A 23,930-nucleotide genomic window follows, 5' to 3' on the forward strand; every position below is an offset into this window, starting at 1 on the left:
TGAGCCTTAAGCAGATATTTTGCAACAATATCTGTGGAGGGCAAAATGGTGAAAGATGCATATGCACCAATGCTAAACTGTAGAATAAAATGTCTACATGTGTATTTTTGTAGGTATTTCAGAGCACATTTTTACATTTGACCAGTAAAGACCTTCCAGAAAAGAGATTTCTCAAATCAAATCCATTGACATAAATCAAAATAATAGAAGAAATTTATTCAATAAATTCATCATCTAAATTGTAAGTACTGTTTACTTTCTGATATCAAAATTGAATTGCTCTCATTCATTATGCTAGTATTCAATATTTTCTCTTATAAATAAGAAAAGGTTGTGACCCTAAGTAAATTAAATTGAGAACCAATCTATAATTTCTTTGAAAAAAACAAAGGGCTATTTCAGAAGTTATTAAAATTGTAAAGCCAATACACTTTTCCAGGATTATTTTTCATTGAGTAGGAAATAACTTTATGAATCAGTTTTAGTCCTGGATTTTAGAAATTTTTTATTAAGAAGGTACTTGAGATGACCATATCAAATTTGTATGTCAAACTACTATTGGTATGAGAATTGCTGGACAAATTCTTTGTTTTGTTGTTAAATATTTGTAGTTAATAATAAACCTGAACATATTTTAATTGGCCTCTGAATATTTTGTGCTGATGAATTTGAAAACAGCATTAGTTTAAAGATGTGTTGTGATTTCACAAGAGCCCATGGGGTGATCAAAAATTTATATGTGGGACCATGATGCAGTTAATGTAGGTTGCAAAGACATGAACCTAAATCACTTAGAATAGAGAAATGTTTCTCAAGAAAATTTTCTGTGAGGTCATAGCATATTTTCTTGTTAAGGTATATACACACACACACACACACACACACACACACACACACACACACACACACTCACCTTCTTTATTTTCCATAGTACCATTTTAAATCATGAAGGCTCTGAACAGGTATTCATAGCTACTTTTTGCCTCAATCCATTGTAATAAGCTGCAAGGCAAAGCAAGTCACTGTAAAGTGATTTATATATTCCCAAAGGAGAAATGCTATTTTTAGGGATGATACTCTTAACCAATAATTTTGACCCTGAATACATCATGTGTGCTACAATGATGTCTCACAAGGTAAAAGTTCTTAAGGCAATAAATGTGTACTTTAATAGATACTAATTACATATATGATGAGTAACCATAGTGAACTCAGTTTTGGAAACTGGGATATTAATACCTTGAATATCTTTCATATCTTAAAGGAAATTTCATGGGGAATAAAAGAAGACTGTTGTCCCTTTTTTTCTTTCATGGTAAATATCCCCTTTCTCTCTAGTTTTTGGAATTATTCCAATAACTGTTCTTTTTTAAAAAAAATCTATTATTACTTCTAGTAGTGAGAGATTTTTTAAAAAGTAAAAATATTAAAACATAGTGATGCAAATCAGGTTTCAAGCTTCACCTCTGTTGTTAATTACCTACATGACCCAAATAATACTTCTACAATGTGAATTGTTTTCTGTGTATATGAATATACTAATTAGATGTACTACAGAGGCCCGTGTAGTCACCTAACATTCTGTAATCTATAAAAGAGTCCTTCATTCTTAGAGCCTAATCTGAGATTTTAAGAACAATCTTGTTTTCTCTGTGGACTATTGAATCATTATCTCCTAACTCTGATGACTATTTTGATGATTTTGCCCTAGTACTAATTCACAGAGTCACACAGATAGATAGTATTTGTTTCAGTGGTAATAGTGTGGTTACAGATAGATAATATGGTAGTTTGAGTCTAACTGCTCCCACAATCTCATAGGAAATGGCACTATTGCCATTGGCTTTGTTGGAATGGGTATGGTCTTGTTGGGGGAAGTGTGTCACTGTGGGGGCAGGCTTAGGATACTGCCTAGTGTCTTGGTCCACTTCCTGTTGCTGGAAAAAATGTAGGATTCTCGGTTACTACTCCAGCACCACATCTGCCTGCATGCCTCTATGCTCCCCACAATGGTGATAATGGACTGAAACTCTGAAACTCTAAATGAGCCACCATAATTGAATGTTTTTCTTATAAGAGTTGCCATTGTCACGAAGTCTCTTCCCAGCAACAGAAACCCTAACTAAGATAAATACCATGATATGTTATAGGGAAATTCCAGAGAATTAGAAACCACATACTAAAATTCCATTTGTATTTGGCTAAGACACATCTCTATTTTTTATTTTTATTTTTATTTTTCCAGACAGGGTTTCTCTGTATTGCTTTGGAGCCTGTCCTGGAGCTTGTTCTGTAGACCAGGCTGACTTCAAACTCACAGAGATCTGCCTGCCTCTGCCTCCTGAGTGCTGAGATTAAAGGTGTGCACCACAAACACCCAGTCAAGACACACTTCCAAATCAGCAGTTTTCTTGTAAAATTATGAAAATAATTAAATGAGATAATGCATAATTTATGTTATACTTATAAATTCACTTTGCATGGTTATGACTGGTATAAAGATGCCAAAAGCAGGGTATTTGAATAATTTGTTAATGAGCTATCTCAAATGTGTAATGGAGTTTACAAATAAGATAAAAGTGTTACTTAGTTGACAGCAAATGTTGATTTGATGCATATACTAAAGTTTAATTGGAGTCTATTATTTCCATTTACCAGTGCTTAATAATCCTCTTAGAGACCATAAACAAGTAATAAACCTAGAAAATTACTACAAAGGAAACCTAACAGGAATTCTAAGTGGGTAATCCTTGGAAACAGTAGGAAATATTTAAAAATCTGTAATTTCTATATCTAATCCATTTTCATTATGATTCAGTGGGTAGAAGATTATATGTTAAAATATATGTATGGAAATCTAATGAACAGTCATGACACTTTTCAGCTTTTATTGATTCTTTGTGGATTTCACATTGTGTTTTCCAATCCCATTCATCTCCCCATCCCCTCACATCCTTCCTATGCTTTTGCAACCTCTCCCCAAGACAAAAATTTTAAAGAAAAATGAAAAATCAAACACAATAAACAAAGAAGTACAGAAGAAGAAGAAGAAGAAGAAGAAGAAGAAGAAGAAGAAGAAGAAGAAGAAGAAGAAGAAGAAGAAGAAGAAGAAGAAGAAGAAGAAGAAACAACAGCAATTCATCATGGAAGCTGTAGTGTGGCCTATTGAGTAACACAATTTACCTTTTATTCAATACATCTTTACTTTAAGTGTTTACTGCTATTCAATACATCTTTACATGTTAGTATTTATTGCTATGAGTCATTGGTCTTGTTCAAGGCCCCTGGCTTCTGATACACTATTAATAATGGGTTCTCATTGGGACTCTTCTTAGATACCCTGATGTTGTCCTGTGTCATGGGTAGCCGGCACTTTTGGATCTGTAGGTTCATTCCCTTCACATACTCCAATAGTGTATAGATGAGGTGGATGCTGAAGTGGCCTAATTCAGCCCTGGTTTTAGGCCTTGGTGCTAGCTGAGTTCAATAGCCTGCCAGCTTTCCCTCATTGTCACTGCCCAGGTGTGCTCCCCAGTACTGCCCAAGCTAGTTTACCCAATGTAACGGGCCAGTTCTCCTGCTCTCAGGCTCTTGGGTCTGGTTCACCCACACTAATACTGCCAGGGCCAGCTCTACTGTTTTGCCCAGGTGAGGTGCAAGGCCCTCCAATTTCTGTAGGGGGACATCTTATGGGGAAGAATGTGGTCGGGTATCTTGCCTTCACACCTTCAGAACCAGCTCACCTGAGTCTCCACCCACAGGGTCAGCTCTAATTTGCTGCTCCAATGGGGTTGCAGCCTGCTCTCCTGTGTGCTGAAGCTGGTGAGAGACAGAGCTAGTACTCTCACTCCCATGACCCTTAGGCCAAGTTTCTCACCTGATGCAACTAGCAAGAGTTGAGGAATGAGAGCATCTTTCCCTTACCAATGCCACCACAAGGCAGAGGAGGGGTGGCAAGGTCAGCTTTCTTCTCATGCCCTCAGGACTTTCTGACCTGCACACTCATCAATAGGGTCAGCCCTACTGTGCTGGCCAGGAGAGGTGCAGGGCCTAATCTCCCAAGTGTTGTAGCCCTTGAGGGGCAGGATCAGCTCTCTCACTCTTATCATAAGGAACCAGCCTGTAGTAGGTGACAAGGGGTGAGGGACAGGTGCAATCTCTTCCTTGCCCTCACTGCTATATGACAGACTGTGGTGCTGTGGAATAATCCTTCTGTATGCTGTGAATATGTATTACTCTCAGTGATTGACAATAAAGCTAATTTGGCCTATAGAAAGGCAGAATAAGGCTAGATGGGAAAGCCAAACTGAAAATAAAGACTCAGGGGAGATACAAGCAGCAGGCTGGGAAAACAAGACTCCAGAGGGCATGTAAAGCCACCAGCCACGTGGCAAAATATAGATTAATAGAAATGGGGCAATGTAAGTTGTAAGAGCTATTTAGTAGTAGGCCTGCTCCATAGGCCAAAATTCTATAATTAATATAAGTTTTTTGTGTTTATTTGGGACCAGTTGGTAGGCACCAGAGAATTGCTCTGCCTCAGTTTACACAGTGGAGTAAGCTTTCCAACTCTCAGGCCAGCTTACCCACAGTCCTGCCAATGGAGACATCTTGACTGTGCTACCCAGCTGAGGTGCAAAGGTAGGTCTCCCTAGGGCTGCATCTAGTGAGGGGAATAGCCAACTCTGTGCAGCCCTATCCTCACTGACTTTAGAGGTAACAGTGACCATAGACATCAACACATACCATGGTTGCAGCAGTGTCAGAGACCCAGATATGTCACTGGGTGACAGTGCAGGCCTGAATGACACCATGGCCACTTTCCAGGCATTGGTTCAGCCTTTGATGATAACAAAATTGATGGTGTCAACACATACCTAGGTTGTATAAGGGCCATGGACCCAGACATGGTCCTTAGCCAGCATAAATCCAGATGACACCAAGGTACTGGGTGGCAGCACAAGATATCCAATTCTGCATGGCCCCAGCAACAGCCTGACCCTCAAATACCAACATGGGCTCAGGTGTCAGCCCAGACTGCAGGCCTCTGCAGAGTGAGTCCTCAGTGACAGCAGGAGCCATAGATACCAAGACAGTCTCCCACAGCTTCATCAGAGCCTCCCTCCAAGTTATGGCCCTTCACAACAGTTCAGACATAGACGTTCCTTGGTCCTGGGTGGCAAGCCAGACATTCACATATTCAAATCAGCCTGTTCCTAACCATTTTTGCCTCTTCAGATCAGCCTCTTTCCCTGGGCAATGGACCATTCTCTCTCTCTCTCTCTCTCTCTCTCTCTCTCTCTCTCTCTCTCTCTCTCTCTCTCTCCCATTTCGCTACACTGCACTCATTCACCATAATGGTGTCCAACCTCCATGCCACCATGAAAGGCACCAGGCATGCTTGTGGTTGATTTCTACCTGTCCAAGCCAAGCCAAAAGGCATGGAGCAGGGATGTGGCTGGCCTCCTCTCATAAGCCTGGGCCTGACTGATATCTTTTAAACCAATTAATCTTTATTTTACATGCATGCATACATACATAGATACATGCATACATGCATACATGCATACATACATACATATATACATGTGTGTGTATGTGTTAGAAAGAAGAGCATAACATATTAATGCAAAAACATCAAGTTCTAGGTTAATAATTTTTTATTCTTTCTACTATACATTAGAGAAAAAGACAAATACCCAAATGTTCACACCAAATTTGGGACATCTGGGTGGAACCAAACTTTGAGGCATGAGGAATATAGTATTAGCATTTGGGTCATTAGCAATTAAAGGCTTTTTCTAGAAACAATAGTTCACAGTGGCACTTTGCCCAGTTTTATATTGTAAACTCTCTTGAACTAGATCACCACTTCAAAATGGGCATGCTAACAAAACTGAATGCAGATATAAAAGCAAAGAGTAAGAGATAGGTAGGGGTAGTCTGCAATCCTTTTCTGATGCTGTCTTGGTACTCATGATCTTATGTTTCCAGGTATGGAACAATTACACTGACCTATTGATAGAGGTGCTAGAAGTAGATCAGCAATTTACCCAAACACTTTTCTCAAGAAAACAAATGATGTTGAAATGAAAAAATCGAGATGCCTTTTATACATGCAAATATAATTTCATGCACAAAAATTATTCCTCAGTGTTCTTTCTACTTAAAGTCCTCCTGTAGGAATTGCTTCTTCTTTATAACTTTGAAGGTTTCCCATATAGCATCAATTAAGCTGTTGTTTTAATTTTAAAATATCAACATACCAGGTGAGACTGAAAACTTAAAGAAGGGACTTCTAATTCTAACTTTAGCATGAATCAGTTCCAGGACCTTGCTGAGTTTCTTATCTCTCAGTGTTCCTCAGTGTTCTCTGGAAATGCCACATGAGCCATTGACTTGGAAAAGGTGCAGACAGAGATGAAAATAAGAATCAGAGTGTAACAGGTAGTGGTAGACCAAAACTGGGACTGATGCTGATCAATTTATGGGACTAACTATAGTAGTAAGCTTTTATTCCTTGCTCTTGTTCTTTTTCTTCTAATACTCTCTGAGTATTTCAAGCACAACTGAATTCATTTGCAATTTTTGAAACCATCATTTGAAAAATGTATGAAAACCAAAGTACTAAAATCTAAAGAAAAATCATATTAACAGATTATTTTAAACAATAGTCTTCCTAAGTGAACTACAGAACAAAAGAACTCTATTCTATGCACATTTGTTTACCAATTTTCAAATCGTCTCTCACAAGCCTGTTCAAAATTCCTACTGTGCTTACAGGTCAACAGTTATTTTAGCATCTATTTGTGAGAAACGAATGAGGTATGTTTCTTCTGTTACCATGCTTTCTCCACTTGAAATAATGTCTTCCATTTCTAGCAATTTTCTTCAAGTTAAAGGATTTCATTTGTGTATATGGCTGAAAATGTATGTATATATGTATATATGTGCATATGCATGTATATATTCATATATATGTGACATATATTTGTATATACATCACATTTTCTTTTTCTAGTCACACATTGATGGATATATAGCTTGATTTTATACCTAAGCTGTAATGTATACTGATAAAATAGACATATGTACACAGGTTTCTGTTTCCATGTTGATTTTACTTCTTTTGAGTACAAACACAGAGGTGAATAATACTGTACTAATATTCTATATAACCTATATATACTGTACTAATATCATGTATTATATATATATATATATATATAACTTATATATGCTGTACTAATATCATGTATTATATATATATATATATACCTATATACACTGTACTAATATCATTATATATATATATATATATATATATATATGTATATAATACATGGTTATGTGTATCACAGATAAATTAAAGACCCAGAGACTGATATTGGGGCTCAGACTTCAAGCTGAATATCAGAAAAGCAAAGCAGCTGTCCACTAGCTTCCTACCTCTACCTCAGGCTGCATGGACTGGTCCTGTCTCCATGAGCTCTCTCCAAGCCTCAGAATGTAACCTCTCCTCAATGCAGCTGGAGAGTGAATGCCTCTTACTGAGTCTTGCTCCTGTCTTTTATACACCTCTAGTTCTGGCATTAAAGGTGTAAACTATGATTCTCATTTAGACTGATTTATTCCTCTGTAGATGTGGACTCACAGAGATTTGTCTGTCTCTTAATCTTGAGTCCTAGGATTATAAGTGTGTACCACTACCTCCTAGCTTCTGGCTGCAGGGATTAAAGGTGTGTGCCATCACTGCCTGATCTCCATAGTTTGAGGCAGACTTTGCTTTTCTGAATTCTCAGTCTAGCTTTACTAAATCATGAATAATATATCATTACAGTTATGCATCATTGCTATGATCTTTCTGAAACAACCTCAGTGATTTCAGAAATGGCTTTACATACAGATTAACCTGGGCATTTGGAATAGAAAAGAGGAAACTCTGTATTTGGGCTTTCATCATCACATATGACCTGATAAACAGAACAACTTTGTCATCAGTGACCAATAAGAAAAACCAAGAAGCAACGCAGATAGGGATCTTATTAGTGAGTGACAGCAAATGGCCCACTTTCTTCAGCACTGCTTGATACCAGTTCAAGCCCTGTAATTGTACAGTCTAAATGGTCCTGCAGTTACTTTATTCTCTAATGATGAATGCTTTTGATTTGGCTTTACAATGTATCAGTGAAAATGTTACTCAGATTTATTTAAACCCATCAGGCTTGATCTCATAAAAAGAGGCAAGAAAGATCTTTCTTGAGACTTCTTTCAGTAAGTCTTTAAAGCTGAATATTTAGAGAAGTTTATGGTGAACTTGCTGCTCCTTTTTCCCAGTGACACTCTTATTTGAAACTTTTGGTGTCTTCTTCACCTTGTTGAATGGTCCTTAATTCCCTGGTTGCAGAATTTGGGGTTTTTACCTTTTATCAACGCTAGAGACTTTTCTACTACAGTTTGCTACCCAGAAGCAATTTGCAAATGTACTTTCTTTCTGAAGAAAAAGTTCGTGTGACATTTAATTTTACATTACATTATAAAAGCCTATAATTTAAAGATTTTAGTAGCTTATTCTTTATTTGACTTAAATTATCATGCAAAAATTCCACTAACTTACCTATATTACAAGCATCACCTAATGGTATATCTGAGACCCAAACACTGAAAGTCTTCTGTGTTTTTATTCTTTGTGTAGTTATGGATCACATAGATAAAATTTTTAACATTTGCATCTGACTTTGACCTGCACTATGTGAACATGAGAAATTGTTTATCCACTTACTTTAACATTGGAAGTATATTGTTTCGTTAGTCAGATATCAACAATTTAATTTGTGTGTATGAAATCTTTTCTTGGTTTTCATTGTTATGGCTTTTATAATATATACATAAATTTGGTACATAAATTTGGTCTATTATATTTGATTAATCAGTTAGTGTTGTAAATACAAAAATACACTTAACACAATGATAGCCATCTTATTAATGTCATTGATTACCTTAATTTTTGCTTAGTACTTCATTACATATTTAAAATAGCTGAAAAATGTAAGCATTGTTTTAATTTATTAAAATTAAGAAAGAAGGAGTTTCAGTAACTTTTTCCAGGTTCTCGCATAAGATTTTGTTTTGTCTTTTGCTCTTATAGTGAAAATATCCCAGGACTTAGTGCATCTAAGACATTTTATCTGCCAAATGAACCTCAGTCCCATATGGTGATGTAAATATTCATAATACAGTGCTCTGGAGCCAGAAACAAGAGCAAGTTCTCAATGAACTGTCTTGTTAAAGTCTTTGGGTTCCTATGCTTGGATTTGTATAACATTGTTTCAGAATGAGATGAAACTAATTTCATCCAGTTTTATGTTTTCAAGTCAACATTAGCCATGGATAAATTCACAATCTCTCTCTCTCTCTCTCTCTCTCTCTCTCTCTATATATATATATATATATATATATATATATATATATATAAAATTTATTGGAATGGCTTATAGACTGCAATGCAGTAATGGCTAGCTATGGATGTAATGTTCAACAATCTAGAGTTGCTCTATCTCATGAGGCTGGATTAATCTCAGATGGTCTTCTGTATATGCTAGAAACTGAAAGAAGTGGACTCCAATGCCAGTGAAGGAAATGGATATTCTGAGAAGAGAGCAGGCAAAGAACAAACACACACCTTTCTTTTTTTCATTGGCCTGATATAGCCCAGATTAAAGGGATGTTTTCCAGCCTCAAGGTCTACATTGAAAGCTTGTGTCATCCAGCCTCATGATTCAGATCAAAGTCATGTTGTCTTCTTGCCTCAATATTCAGATCACAAGTATATTCTCCATTTCTGAATTATAGTTAACTCCATATGTAGTCAAGTTGGCAACCAAGAATATCCATTACACTTTCTAACAGATTAAATTCACATTTCTGTATGCATAAACTTTATTCCTCGGTCTGGAGAAATGACTCAGTGGTTAGCATGCAGTGTTCTTACAGACAAAGCACATTCAGTTCCTAGCATCCTTGCAGGACAGTTCACAACTGCTTGTAACTCCAATTCATGGGGATTTTCATCATATTCATGTGGACACACAAAAGAAGCACAGTCACACTTAAAAATAGCAAATATATATCTTAAAAATGCACCTTACAAAAATACAATAAGAAAATATGGATAGCATCATAATGAAAAGGCAGTGATTCGTAATGACTTGGGTAATAATATAATATAATAGATATCTTGTAACTTGGTATTTCATTTTCATATATATATATATATATATATATATATATATATATATATATATTGTTGCCACAAGTTTCAAATGAAAGTGATTCAAAAGTATAATTATGTCTCAACAGGATTACACAAAGTTAGTTCTTCATTAAGTTAGTTCTTCATTCAGGGTCTAAATGACCTGTTCACTTAATAGGAATTGTGCCAGGGCCCAGTCCAACTAGGAAGTGGGATATTTAAATTATAAAAACTATCCTTCCAAAACAAGGGAAGTACCACTATTTTTCTTCCCTTTATTATAGTGATATTTTATTTATGACTTATTAAAGCTTGCCTGGGGTTTCTGAAAGCAAAGTCAGTCAGAAGCCGTACAAGCTAGGCACACACCTTTAATCCCAGCAGCCAGAAGCTAGGAGGTAGTGGTATATACCTTTAATCCTAGGACTCAGGATTAAGTTGTAGAGGGATTTCTGTGAGTACAAGGCCACCCATATCCACAAGATGGGTCTAGTCCTAAAGAGAAACAGCTCACACAAAGATGATCTCAGCATCTGGGATCACATGACTTTAATCCCAGCATTAGGGAGATATATAAGACAGGGCCAAGGTCTCAGTATCAGGCATTCATTCTCCAGCCACATTGAAAATAAGAATGCCCCATCCATTTTAGAGGTAAGAGCTATCTGGTAGCTTGGTTGCTTTGCTTCTCTGATCTTCACATTGAACCCCAATATCAGTCTCTGGGTCATTTATTTATTCCTGTTACACTTTACCATTATTGTTAAAATAATGTTACTTATTTTCATCATAATTATTTTATTGGATTCATGTTATTTCACAGGAATAATGCTAAATGTTTTATATGCATATTCCTTTTAAACTTTTTGGATTATTTTAATCCATATTCTCTGGCACAACACTTTTAAAAGTTGAAATTTACAATGTTTGTCATTCAAAAAAATATTATTCAAGTAATATGTAGCATTTTCCTGACTGAAATTCTCATCTGTTGTTTATATATTATTCATTAGAAAAGGGGAGGAAAATAATGATTTTTAAGAGCGAGTCCATGTTATACTTAATGTTTAACTAAATGGTCCTGTGATTGATCTTTGTGGTCCATTGAATGATTTTGAAGCACATATAAGACATAAGTCTGAGTGTGTCTGAGAGTGTATATCCAGAGAGGTTTATGTGAAGTCTATGATCCACTCTATGGGTAGAAGACTTCATTCCTTTGGCAGGGCCTCTGAACTGAACAAAAAGGAGGAAGCCTGCTGAGTGCCAGCATGCATTTCTCTCTATGATTCCTGACTGCAGATGAAATGTGTCAAGGTACTCTACACTTTTTCTGCAATGCTCTGCCTTGACTAACTATATTATCAAATTGTAAGCCATACGTCTTACCTAAGATGCTCTTGTCAGGTATTTTGTAACTGTTATGAGAAATGTAGCCAAAACTATCAGGAAAATTGATGTAATGTCAATTAGTTAAGTAATATATGCCCATTTATTTTTGGATCTTCTGAATATTTTATTATACATTTTTGCCAATTTCAGTTTTTTATGCCATGCATTGTGATGATAGTACCACCCTACTGCCTTCTCTTAATCTCCTCCCTCTGCTGATCCTATTCTTCACAACTAATTCCTAGCTTACATTTCTATCTTATTTATTTGTGCAGGTTTGGTGTGGATAACCATAATTGTAAGTAGTACTTGTATTGTAGAGCTGTTAACCCACTCTCTTAAATACTGTGTAGTCTTCCTACTCAAACCCAGGTAGCCTAAGGGTTATATATTTCACAGGGGTTTTACTTGTTTTATTTGATTTGTCATTTCCCTTTTTGTATTTCTGAATTATTCTTAGGTAATTATATATTTTTTCTCCACTAAATTTGGCTCCTAAAAATGGATTCAAAAACCCTTCTCATCTATGTAAAGATGATAAAAAATATTTGCTACTATGTTTTCCATATACATGAGTTGTTCCACACTTGTAGAAAATTGAAAATATATTTAAAAACTTGACTATTAATGAATGTGAAATTTTAAGACAGTATGGAAAAGTATAATTAGAAATGTAAACTAAAAACAATAGCACTAAAAACATGCAGTAGACTAGAAGTATCTTCCCAGATATACCCTCAGTCATATATACTATTTCTGAGTAAGTACATATTACTATAGTGGCTTTGTCTATATTTTTATTAGGATGGATGACAGTCTTTGTTGCTTTATTTAAAGTAGTCTTTACTACTTTATTGCAAAAGAGTGAGAAAATGTAAACCTCCTAACAGTGGGCACTGTAGCTGACCTTGTCCAATTTTGAAAATTCCATTTTAAGTCTCCAAGTGTCTGAAGATGTACAATATTGAAGATGCACATGCACTTCCCTTTACCAAGTAGATTTCCCATTTCACCTTTTAGGCAGTCTTACAAACATATAAACAAAGAAAATAAATGACACATTAAAATCTTTAAATGTAAAAAAAAAACCTTTAAATATGAGTTTGTTGTTCCTGGTAATAGTCTGATCCACCCCCCCCCAAAAAAAATAAGTTTTAAAAACAGTTATCCTCCTTACATGATTGGGCAGTTACAACAATCAATAATTTTCTGTAATTAAAATTTACAAAGAATTATATGCTATTCTTAACTTATTATGATATGTAGTCAAAGTCAAAAGAGAAAATATATGGAGTCTGCTCCTTTTTGGAGGAGAGCACTACTCTCGAATCATGGGAAATAAACATCCTGTTGATTCTAAGTGGAGAAAATACTTATATAGTAAATTTCAGTTCATTGAGCTGTGTAATGATAAAAATTTCCTCTAGCCACCTGAATTCCGCCATCATGTTAGGACCCCAAATAACACAGAGAGATTAATATTAGTTATAATGCTGCTGGCCAATGACTAGGATTTCTTATCTGCTAGCTCAGTCTTAATTATCAAACATAACTATTAATCTATATATTTTATAAAGAATTATTGAGGATGCATGCCTTATCCGTCCTCTCTTCGTGTTGATCACATGGCAATGTCGTGTCTTTACTACATTTCCCAGAATATTTCTGGACTGTTAGCCCCACCTATCTTGCTTTCCTATTGGCCAACAGTGCTTTATTTATCAACCAATAAGACAAACATATACACACAATGGCATCTCCCATCATCTCCCCTTTTTTAAATAAAAAGAAGGGTTATAACATTAACATAGTAAAATGTATAACAAAACATTTGCCAAGTAAGAACTATAGGTACAATATTTAGCCCATTAACATTTAGCAAGATTTAAAGTAAATATTCTATCATGTATCCTATCTTTGTGAGTCTAATGTCTTATATGTAGCTTATCTTTTATAATAACTAAGGAAAACTGTAACCATAACTATCTGTCTTCAACTCCATCAAAGACCACAGAAGGATAATGTGCAAACTCTATCACTGATAGATAAATTTCCCTGCCTGGACAGTCACCTGAAGTTCCTCTATAATGTTGGGGTATCCCTGTGCCGCCCATAGGCCACAGTGTGTCAGGCAAACTTCTCCATGAAGCAGGAACCCTTCAGGACTGTCTTGTTTTGCAAGACAGTTACTTTCCTGTAGGTCTTGCAGTCCGGTTAATCAAACAGTCAAAGCAAGAGCAGTTTCTTGCCCAAATGGCTAATCTTGCCATGTTGTAACCAAACTCCATAATGAGTTTTTTCCATGCCCAACTTCCTCTCAGACACAATTGGTGTACCAGGAGCAGTTGTGTCTCACTGCCATGAAAAACCCTAAACTATTTAAATGCCATTATTCTGTAGGTCTTTGAAGGGTTTTGGAGAATATCTATCCATCTCAAATACATCTCTGTATATCTAGAAAACATAACTAACCTAATTGTAAGTTCTGACTATTATATGTGACTATATAATCTGTATTTAACTATGCATTACCTTTTAAAGATCTGTATAAGCAAAATATCTAAATGAGAGGAGAAATATACATATCACAATATTGACCTTAAATTTGTATCAATGAATGAAAATCCATACCAATGAAAAGTATTCATTTCTATATCCTATTCCCTTTTTTCCTTTAAAAAGAGATTGACTGTGAACATTACCATTTATAACTAATCCCATTTAAATGAAACAAATGTTTATAAACAATATTTGGGAATTTGGGCATCGTTCATTCTATACTGCTTCCTGCTGTTTGGGGGCGAAATCCATACCATGGGGACCATGATAAAACACAGAAACATGGCTAGGTCCTTGTTTTTGTAGTCTGTAAGCCTGTATCATCTCAGCTGTTTTAGATGTTGGATCACTTAGGACACTGTTTCAGGGGGTCTGCTTCACGAAACCATATTAGTTTGAAAAGAATCCATAGCTTTACATTTTCTGTCAAAACATAAGCAAAATCTCTTTTCCCAAGTAACCTGTCCTCATATTTAAATTTAGAAGTCAAAGAATTTTTAAAAATATATAAGTTGGGTTAATTTAGCAGCACTTAGAATCAAATGTCTTTTAGCAGCTGTAGTTCTCTGGCAATTAAACAATTTAAAGACAAAAATATAGTATATAGTATCCAGACTGTGTATTTTCCATTTATATGTGGCTTAGTTATTTAAATTTTTTATTTTTACAACTCTGTTTCTTTTGCTTTTGATTTTTCCTTTTATGAGACAGGGTTTCTCTGTGTAACTTTGGCTGACCTTGAACTCACTCTGTACACCAGGCTGGCCTTGAAGTCATAGAGATCTTGCCTCTGCCTCCTAAGTGCTGGGATTAAAGGAGTGTGCTACTCAGCTACTCTATTTCTTCTTTTATTTCATTTTTTAAACACTTTATCCTGTTTCTTTTTCTCTCACAAGCCTATGTATATTTTCAAACACACAGTAAATCTTTAGAGGTTTTTCTTCACCTGAATCTATCTTTACTATAAATCGTTACCTTTTTCTTGCCACACAGTCATTTATCTGTTAAACAACGTTGATGAAACTAAAGCCATGGCTGTTTTAGCCACTGTCATTATAATATAGCAGGGGTACATTTATCGCCAGCACTGAGAGCTGTGCTCACTGGCTTGGTCTATGCTGCCATCAAGGAGCATGCTGCTGGCTTGGAAATGTGGTCACTGCCACTGCCAACTGCTTGTACACACTATTCAATTGTTAGCAAGGCCTATTAAAAGAGCCATGTGGTTTTTCCGTTTATGGTGAATCAGGAAGATTCTCTTAAGGGAGCCTAGCAAGTATCTGCTTATCTCTGGCCAAACAGAAGCCACCCAAGAAAATGCTGCTAAAAAGAAGCCGTGCTTTTTTTTTTTTTTTTCAAAAATCCCTTTTAAGTTTTTCTGAAGTTTTATGTGGAAGTCGTAAAACCACTTGGGGTGCCATTTTGTAACAACTCTTTCCACCAGCACTGAGTTGCACCATCATGTTAGGGCCCCAAATAACACAGAGAGATTAATGTTAGTTACAATGCTGCTGGCCAATCTTATATGCTTGCTCAGCCTTAATTATCAACCATAACAATTAATCTATATATTTTATAAAGACTTATCTTTTCCAGGATGCTGGCCTTATGTGTCCTCTCCTCCTAGTGATCACATGATGACTTCGTGTCTTTACTACATTTCCCAGAATTCTCCTTGACTCCTAGACCCACCTATCTTGCTTTACTATTGGCCAACAGTACTTTTATTTATCAACCAATAAGACAAACACATACACAGAAGGACTTCCCCCATCAGAGCTGATTTAACATTTTTCTCTCAACTTGTTTGGGGTCATTCTCTAATTGAGTATGACGAATTCTTCTACTTCATCCAGATCTTCTCCTGTCTACAGATTTTCATCAACAGAAACACTATCAATGGTTTCATATTCCTATCCCATACCTCAATATCTCCTTCAAAATCACTTCTTTATCTATTTTAAGCTTGACCTCAAGCAGTTCATTCAACTAACTTTTCTATCTTTATCAAAGAAATTTGAGTTTTTTCCCTTTTCCACTTGACTGCATACCTTGTTCACTACTTCTTCCAACTTGGCCTCATCCCGATTATGCCTAATATCGTTTTCAAGTTCTTAATGTTTTGAATCAATACAAAAATTTCATTTTCACATTTTCTCTCTAATACCAAGCCATTTAGTACACTAGTTTTGTAATTTTAATTTGTTGTTGTTGTGGGGGGGCAGGGGGTAGTACATGTTTGAAGAATTTGTTAAGTTCTTGCAGTTCTTTGATCTTGCAGTCTTTGATTTCTTCTTAGTTTCACTTTGTGCTTCCTTATGTGGGTTTTGTTGATAAAATTGAACTTGATTAATGGCAGTCTTAATAAATTTCCATTGCTTTCTTCTTTTCTTACTCATTAAACAAAATACTTTCTTTCATTGAACTATCATTGCTCTAACTTCTTTCTGTCCCTAAACTGAGCCTTTCTTGGAGGGTGTTATAGAGGCAGTAAGTGCCTAGCACAATGGGGGGTGGCAAATGATTTCTGTCTCAGCAACATACAGTACTGTAGGGGGGCCAGCACAGCTATCTCCCACATACAGAGGGCTTAGTTCAGTCCCTTGGAGTCTCCACAGTTGTAGGTGTAGAGTTCCTGAATTTCCAAAAGATTGGTTCAGCTGTCTCTGTATATTTCTCCAGCATGGTCTTGACCTCTTTTGCTTATATGTTCCCTCATCCTTCTCTTTGACTGGATTCCCAGAGCACAGCCTGGTTCTTGGTTGCAGATCTCTGCATCTGATTCCATCAATTACTTGAGGAGGGCTCTATGATGAGAGTTGGGGTATTTATCAATCTGATTACAGGTATTCTCTCTTCTGTTGCTAGGAGTCTTAGTTGGGGGTCCTCCTTGTGGATTCTTTGGAGTCTACAAGGCAAATTGGGGGGTGGGAGGGAGGGTAAGTGAGAGGAGGGGAGAAGTGAGCAAGATGGTATAGAAAGGGAGGGATGCAGTGGAAGAACAATGAAAAAGATGTCTTAGTAGAGAGAGCTACTGTGGACATAGGAAAAAAACCTGGTGCTAGGGCACAAACTGATCTTAAAGCATTAATTTAAAAACAAAAAGGAAAAGAAACAAAAAGACAGGACAGAAAGTTAGATCAATAGTGAAGGATGTTGATCTTAAATGAGTTGGAGGAGAGGTTATGGTAAAGACTTTATTTTATGAAACTTGAAACACTCAAAGAACTAATAAAACATATATGTTGTGTCATTTCAGTATGTATATGTATAATACTTAAATAAAAATTAGTATAAAGAAAATTACATTTTTATTCCGGTAGTGGTGAAGGTAAGATTTTGAAAGTCAAACAAACAGGAATTAAGCAACTGTATCGGGACTGATCCAGACCCCTGAACATGAATGTCAATGAGGAGGCTTCTGCACTCTAGGGAGCCCCTGGTAGTGATTAGTATTTTTCCCTTGTGTAAGAATGGACATTGAGAGCCCATCCCAAGTGAAGGGATGCACTCTTGGCCTAGACACATCGGGGAGGGCCAAGGATGATGTGGTGGACTTAGGGGAGCCCTTGTCGAGGGCCCTACCCTGCCTGGAGAATGGAGGATGGATCAGGTGGGGGGTAAGTGGGGGGTGGGGAGAGGGATGGGGTGGAGGGGAGGTAGAGGGAGAAGGGATTGACATGTGAAACAAGCTTGTTCCTAAATTGAACTAATAAAATAAAAGATAAAAATTTCCTTAGCTACCTAGTATCCTTAGCTACAGACAAACAAATTATTTAATTCATAGAAACAATCACACACAGTCCTGAAATTACATAATGTTCTGGTTTGGGTAAGTTTGACTGTATGACAAGGGTCTATGTATTGAAATATTAGCCCTTGTGATGATGTTATAAGTGTAGAATGTAGTAGTAGTAGTAAACCTGGTTTACAGGTTCCCATTGTGACCATATTATCTCTGAAGCTTATTTGTGATACTTGTCATCCAGAGAATTTTCCCCACAGTTTTACTGTGTTCATACGTGGAAGAAAAACCATGAGGCAAGACACTGGGAGCTTTGACCCTGTGCCTGAAAAACTGGTGCTGACTAGAGTTTTATTCTTAACCTCATGAAAATAATTTCCCAGCCAACCATGATACTTACAGAGTCCCTGAAACACCATTATGAAAAATATCTTGATTCTGTAGCTTAAAAGGACAAAATTGCACATGTACCACAGATAAAAGCAATAATGATTCATACAAGAACAGCAATTTCTCATCACACAATTAAAATTATTCTTATTGAGAACTGTAGTTAGGGCCCCCAAATGGGGCCAGTCTTTATGGAGAAATCAGGATTACAAGTCATATAGATTTTTAAGATTATAGTTTTGCTCTAAGAGATTGTGATCAGACATATTTTTGCTGAGGATTAAGCACGGCAGTAAAAAATATCAGAAAAGTATTATAATACACATGCACAGACACATCTAGAATGTACAGAGAAAAGTTGTCTGGATTTCAGATTCCTATGAATTCATGTTATTTTCCCTACTGTAATCCTTAGAAGTTGTTATACATGTTTATGATATATATCGTATTATGTTAATCAATTTTAGTTAGAATTCTTTTCCATTCAATAACATTTGCTTTGAGAGAATAGTCATTTAATTAGTATTTAATGAGCATGCAATGTGGGCTGAGACTCATGGAAGCACTTTATAGATACAAAATGAATAAAGTTGGTTTATGTCATGAGGAAAACCAATGATGGAGGAAAAGTATCATAATGAACATATGCTGTTAGTACTTAACTAGAGGTGGCTGCTTGCTACTACAATTTCAGCTGATAAGGATAAAGTTTTAGTTGATGCTATAAAATAAGACAAAGTTAGAAAATTCTGACCATCAGAACTGAGTACTACAATTTTGATTTTCAAGAGGATGAGAATATATTTACAAAGTTAAATGCAAAAATGCATAGATAAAAAGAGAAATAATCTGTCTTGAGACCTACCAAACTATAATGATAAAATAAATTGGATAAACAGGCAAAGAAAATAAGATAGTAAAAGAAGAATGGATAAAAAATTGTATGTCAACGAGAACGTTATTAGACAGAGCAACCCTGCATCATTGAAAATACACCTTCTGAATGTTCATACTACATTCTTAACATTATACCATTGTAATACTTAAGGGGCTAGGAGATATATTGTAGTTGGCATTTTGCTTGCTTAGAACGGCCAAAGCCCTAGGCTTAATATCCTGTACTATATTAAACCAGATGTGGTGGCACATTTTGTTTGTTTATTTTGAGACAAGGTTTTTCTGTGTATCCCTGGCTATCCTGGACCTTGCTCTGGAGTCTCTCTCTCTCTCTCTCTCTCTCTCTCTCTCTCTCTCTCTCTCTCTCTCTCTCGGTTTGTGTGTGTGTGTTTTCTGTCTGTGTGCTAATGCCTGCTAGGTGATGAGAAAAAATATGTTTAAAAAGCTGGATATGTTGGTGTATGCCTTTAATCTCTCAACAAGAGAAATAGCTCTCACTCAAAAGAATAAAAGAGGTGTTTCATTCTGAAGTCATATATTTGTGTGATTGTCCCAAGAACACAGATTTAATTTTCACCCAATACCATGTTCCAATCATACAGAAATTTCACATGGTTTATATAGAAAAGGAAGAACAACTTCCTCTACTGAGATACATTTTAGATATAGTGGTTTAAAGAAAGATGAGCTGGGTACAACAAAGTGGGGGAGTCTAATTTCAGTTATAGGACTTAGATACTATCTTAGGGCATTCATAGATTTTTGGGTTGATGGAAGCTAGTGGTCTGCTAAGTTAACAGATTTCAAGAGTTTTTACTTCATAGTCAGCAACAAGTTAGAGAAGACACAGAAATGGGAATGTAATGGCTAATAAGGGACATAAAGATAGCTCAAGATAAAATTTAACTAGTCTCAGGACATGCAATATTCCAACTTATTCCAGTCTTTGGAGTTAGAATCAGTTAATCAACCTTGCAGAAGATTAAAAATTCACCATACTGAGCTATCACTTTCCTGATGTAGTTTCAAAGTCTTCTGTTTCCTTCCTTGTAGAAATAATTGAGATGAAAAGCTGCAGTATTAAAAAAGTAATGAGCTCCCTTGCCTTCTTATTGTCTATACGACTTTTATTTAACTTGTAGCCTGTCTGTGAGTACTATCTATGACACATGCTGCGTCTTGCACAGAGGAGTCTTTCATGACTATGCAGACTTTGGGTTAAAGACAAATGGTGTGACTCTTAGCCTAGAATTTTTATTACTTACATCATTCTCTACAACCCCAGATGGCAATCTATCATAGATAATTCTCAGGTTGAACAAAATGCCAATTTAATATGATTCCTTATCTACACATAGGGTTGGTAACAACTTAAACCTCTCTGGCTTTTTGTAACATCAAAAGGACAGAGTAGAAATCAATTAAAACTAGCACTAACCATATTGTGATTTTTATCTCAATAATCTAATAGAGAGCTCAGAAAAATTAGATTTCAATATCAACAAGTCCATAGAAGAAGACTGATTGAGCTAGTATGGACTTGCTAATACTGAAATCAAATAATTGAACATAAGTTCTTTGAAAGATTCTTCAAAAACATGGCCATTCTTTTATTTGTATGTGAAGAAAAGCCAGAGAAACCAAACTAACAAAACACAGTCTAAAATTTGGTAATTGAAACCATTAGAAAGGCATGATCCATCTCATAGTAAAAATATATTTACAGGCTCCTACAGTCTAGGCATATAGTAGTTATGGATAAAATATCATGAAATAAAACATAGCAAATTTAATTCAATATTGATTGGCTATTATCCAAAAGAAAAACAAGTATAAATAAAAAAATAAGCCATGCCACTAAAACAGTTTTCAGATGAAGTATATTAGAGTTTCTGATACCAGAGTTATGGGTTCAGTGTTGTTTTTTTTTTCTGTGTGCTGTTAGGAGCTATGAGTCTTCCATTAAAGAAAGGCTACCAGAGAAAAACATGCTGCTGGAAGTCACATCCAGAGTTGTCACTTCCAACTTATTTATCTAGGAAAATGTTGAGACTGTGAAATTTTAAGAAAATTCACTGCATAGGGAATCAAAAGTAAATAGATATGGTCTTATGATTAATGAATGAAAACACAAGAAACACTTGGGTCTTTGTGAGATTTGGAGTATTGGGATGAAACTACAAACATGCACAAGGAAGAAGCTATAAGAGAGATTTGTACAAATGTGTTCATGGATGTGTGTCCTTCAGAAAGAGAGGAGAGTGAGGTAGGTATAATGAGATGGTAATGTATTAAAATAAACCTACACATGAAAAATCTAAAATGTTTTTAGAGTATCACTTTTTATGCTGTTGTATTTCATCCATTTGCAGTATTTTTTGTACCTGCTTAGAGAAAAGGACCTATTATCACTTTTCTGAGTGCTAAATCCACTGTTCCCAGTTTCATTTCCTGACGATGCTGCCACATTTCTAATGCACATTTTTGTCATCTTTATAAAAAATTCTATAACTCTGATATCATGGGCTTACATCTGGGCCCTCAGTTCTTTTCAGCTGATTGATGTGTCTGTCCAAGTTGTTTTTATTAATCCAGTTCCAGAGTATCCAACAACCTCTTCTCACTTCCACGAGCAATGCAAGCATGTTGTGCATAAAGAAGATAAAAGCACCCATTTACATAAAATAAAAACAAAGCTTTAAAATGTTAAAAACAATGAAATCAGGAAAAGCAGTGATAAACCAGTTATAGTTTGGCTAATGTGGCAAATATGGAGAAATAAGAGGAATGTGTTAACTGAGACATTTTCAATGGGAGTTTTCAGAATGGACATGTTCAATATTCAAATCTAGAGTTGTAAACTTCAGTAGGAGTTTTTATCTTTCTCTAACCATCCATATAATAATGTAGCCAAACAGACTGTGGGATAATTATAATAAGAGCCAAAAATTGCATGCTACTTCACAATTACCTCTCTACAATGTCTCTAGAAATAAATGAATTGTCAGGAAGTTGACAGCAATCCAGAAGTCCCAGAAAGGAAATACCATAAAACAATTCAATTTGGATAGAATTTTTTCTATTCATATAGTGGTGACATTAACGGTACATCTGTTTTTCACAAACATACTAGATGAAAATCCTGTTAGAACAATGAGGGAAATTAATATTGGTGTAACATATCAAATAATTTTGAATTATGTGTACAAATTAGAGAGGAAAAGGTGAATTCACATTATGTAAAGATTGAATTTAATGTTTGTGTTCCAGTAAAGAGAATTTTGGAGAAAGAGGAGTAGTGTGGTTTCTAGTGTTTGCAAACAGACTTAGACCTTTTCCTTTCTCTAGCTATTCAGTCCTCTGCCCTCTCTCCCTTTTCCCCATATTTTTACAGTTCTCTGCCCACAGTCTCTCAAAGCCTGTTCCTCTTCTCTTTCTCATTTCTTACGTCTAACTGATTCTTCCCTACCCTCTCTATCAATCAAGAACTTTGTAAGAAACCAAAGTTATTTATATTGACTCCTAAATTGATCTTTTAGGGCCAGTAAATTCTTCAGATAAGCAGAGCTCAAACCAACAGCTTGATTTGACACCTCCTACTAAGACTCTGATCAAGAACCATGCAGTAAAGTAAGTCCTTCCTGGATTTCTGATTAATAGAAAAAATGACATAACAAATGTGTTTTTTAGCTTCTAATATGTGCATGATTTCTTACATATGAATACATTTCTGGTATTTATATGGTATTCTGTCTTATGAAGAATAAACTGTAATTCCAAAAATTCACTGAACTGGAAACTACAAAATTGTTATAGGTTCAATTGAACTCTAAATATTTGACTCTTACTTCATCAGTCTGCTCTAACCCCAAACTATCAGCCACGGGAAAAACATATTTCTTTTATGTTTCTCATCTTCAATTAGTTCTTTGAGAATTTTGTATAATTCATTTTAAATATATTCACCCCCCAGATTTCTCCCAGATCCACCCCACTTCTTTACATACCCTATGCTGTGTCCTGTATTTAACAACAACAACAAAAAAGACTCATTAATTACAATTTGTACTATCAATATACTTTTGTGTGCATGTGTGTTCCTTCATACCAGGGACCACACACTTAGAAAAAACTGACTGCCTCTCTCATAAGCTATAAATTGCTAATAGCTCCTTACCTAGGGATGGTACTTCTCAGATTTCTAGACTCAAAGTATAATTTCAGAATCACTAGTAAATTGAAATAGCTGTCAAGGTTTTCATAATCATTCTACTCGTAATAGTAAAAACATCTTTTGAGTTTTAAAATTCAAAACTTCAATTCATAAAATGAAAAGGAAGCATTGAGTTTATTTAGGGCAATATGACTAAAAGCTTCACTACCTAAATGGAGAGTTTCACACCCTAAATGGAGAATTTTTGAGGCCTGAAAGGGAAAATGACAGGCTAATGTGATATCCCTAGGGCCCACCAAGGAGCAAGGAATCAACTTCATCTTCGCTATGTAAAGAAAATTTTTCTAAAATTTGATGTTAATGCTTTTAGTTCCTCACAATTGCTCAGAGCTGAGGTTTGAGACCATGTTTCTCCTATTGATATCTTTATAGATTAATAATGGTATTGTTTTTTTCTGGAAAAAATCCTAATTAATGCTCTGAGAGACAATAAAAACTCACAGGTAATAGCCCTTGAGGTA

General features: G+C 35.7%; 1 long non-coding RNA gene across 1 annotated transcript in view; it reads left to right on the forward strand.

The window, feature by feature from the left end:
- The window catches only part of LOC118239395, a 40,468-nt gene extending 17,603 nt beyond the window's left edge, over positions 1-22,865 (forward strand). The window contains exons 2-3 of the long non-coding RNA XR_004771360.1: positions 114-241; positions 22,775-22,865. This is a non-coding gene — a long non-coding RNA (uncharacterized LOC118239395). The remainder of the gene's footprint in view (positions 1-113; positions 242-22,774) is intronic.
- The last annotated feature ends 1,065 nt before the right edge of the window (positions 22,866-23,930 follow it).

This window comes from Cricetulus griseus, chromosome X (assembly GCF_003668045.3).
Source record: "Cricetulus griseus strain 17A/GY chromosome X, alternate assembly CriGri-PICRH-1.0, whole genome shotgun sequence".
Classification (NCBI taxonomy): Eukaryota; Metazoa; Chordata; class Mammalia; order Rodentia; family Cricetidae; genus Cricetulus; species Cricetulus griseus.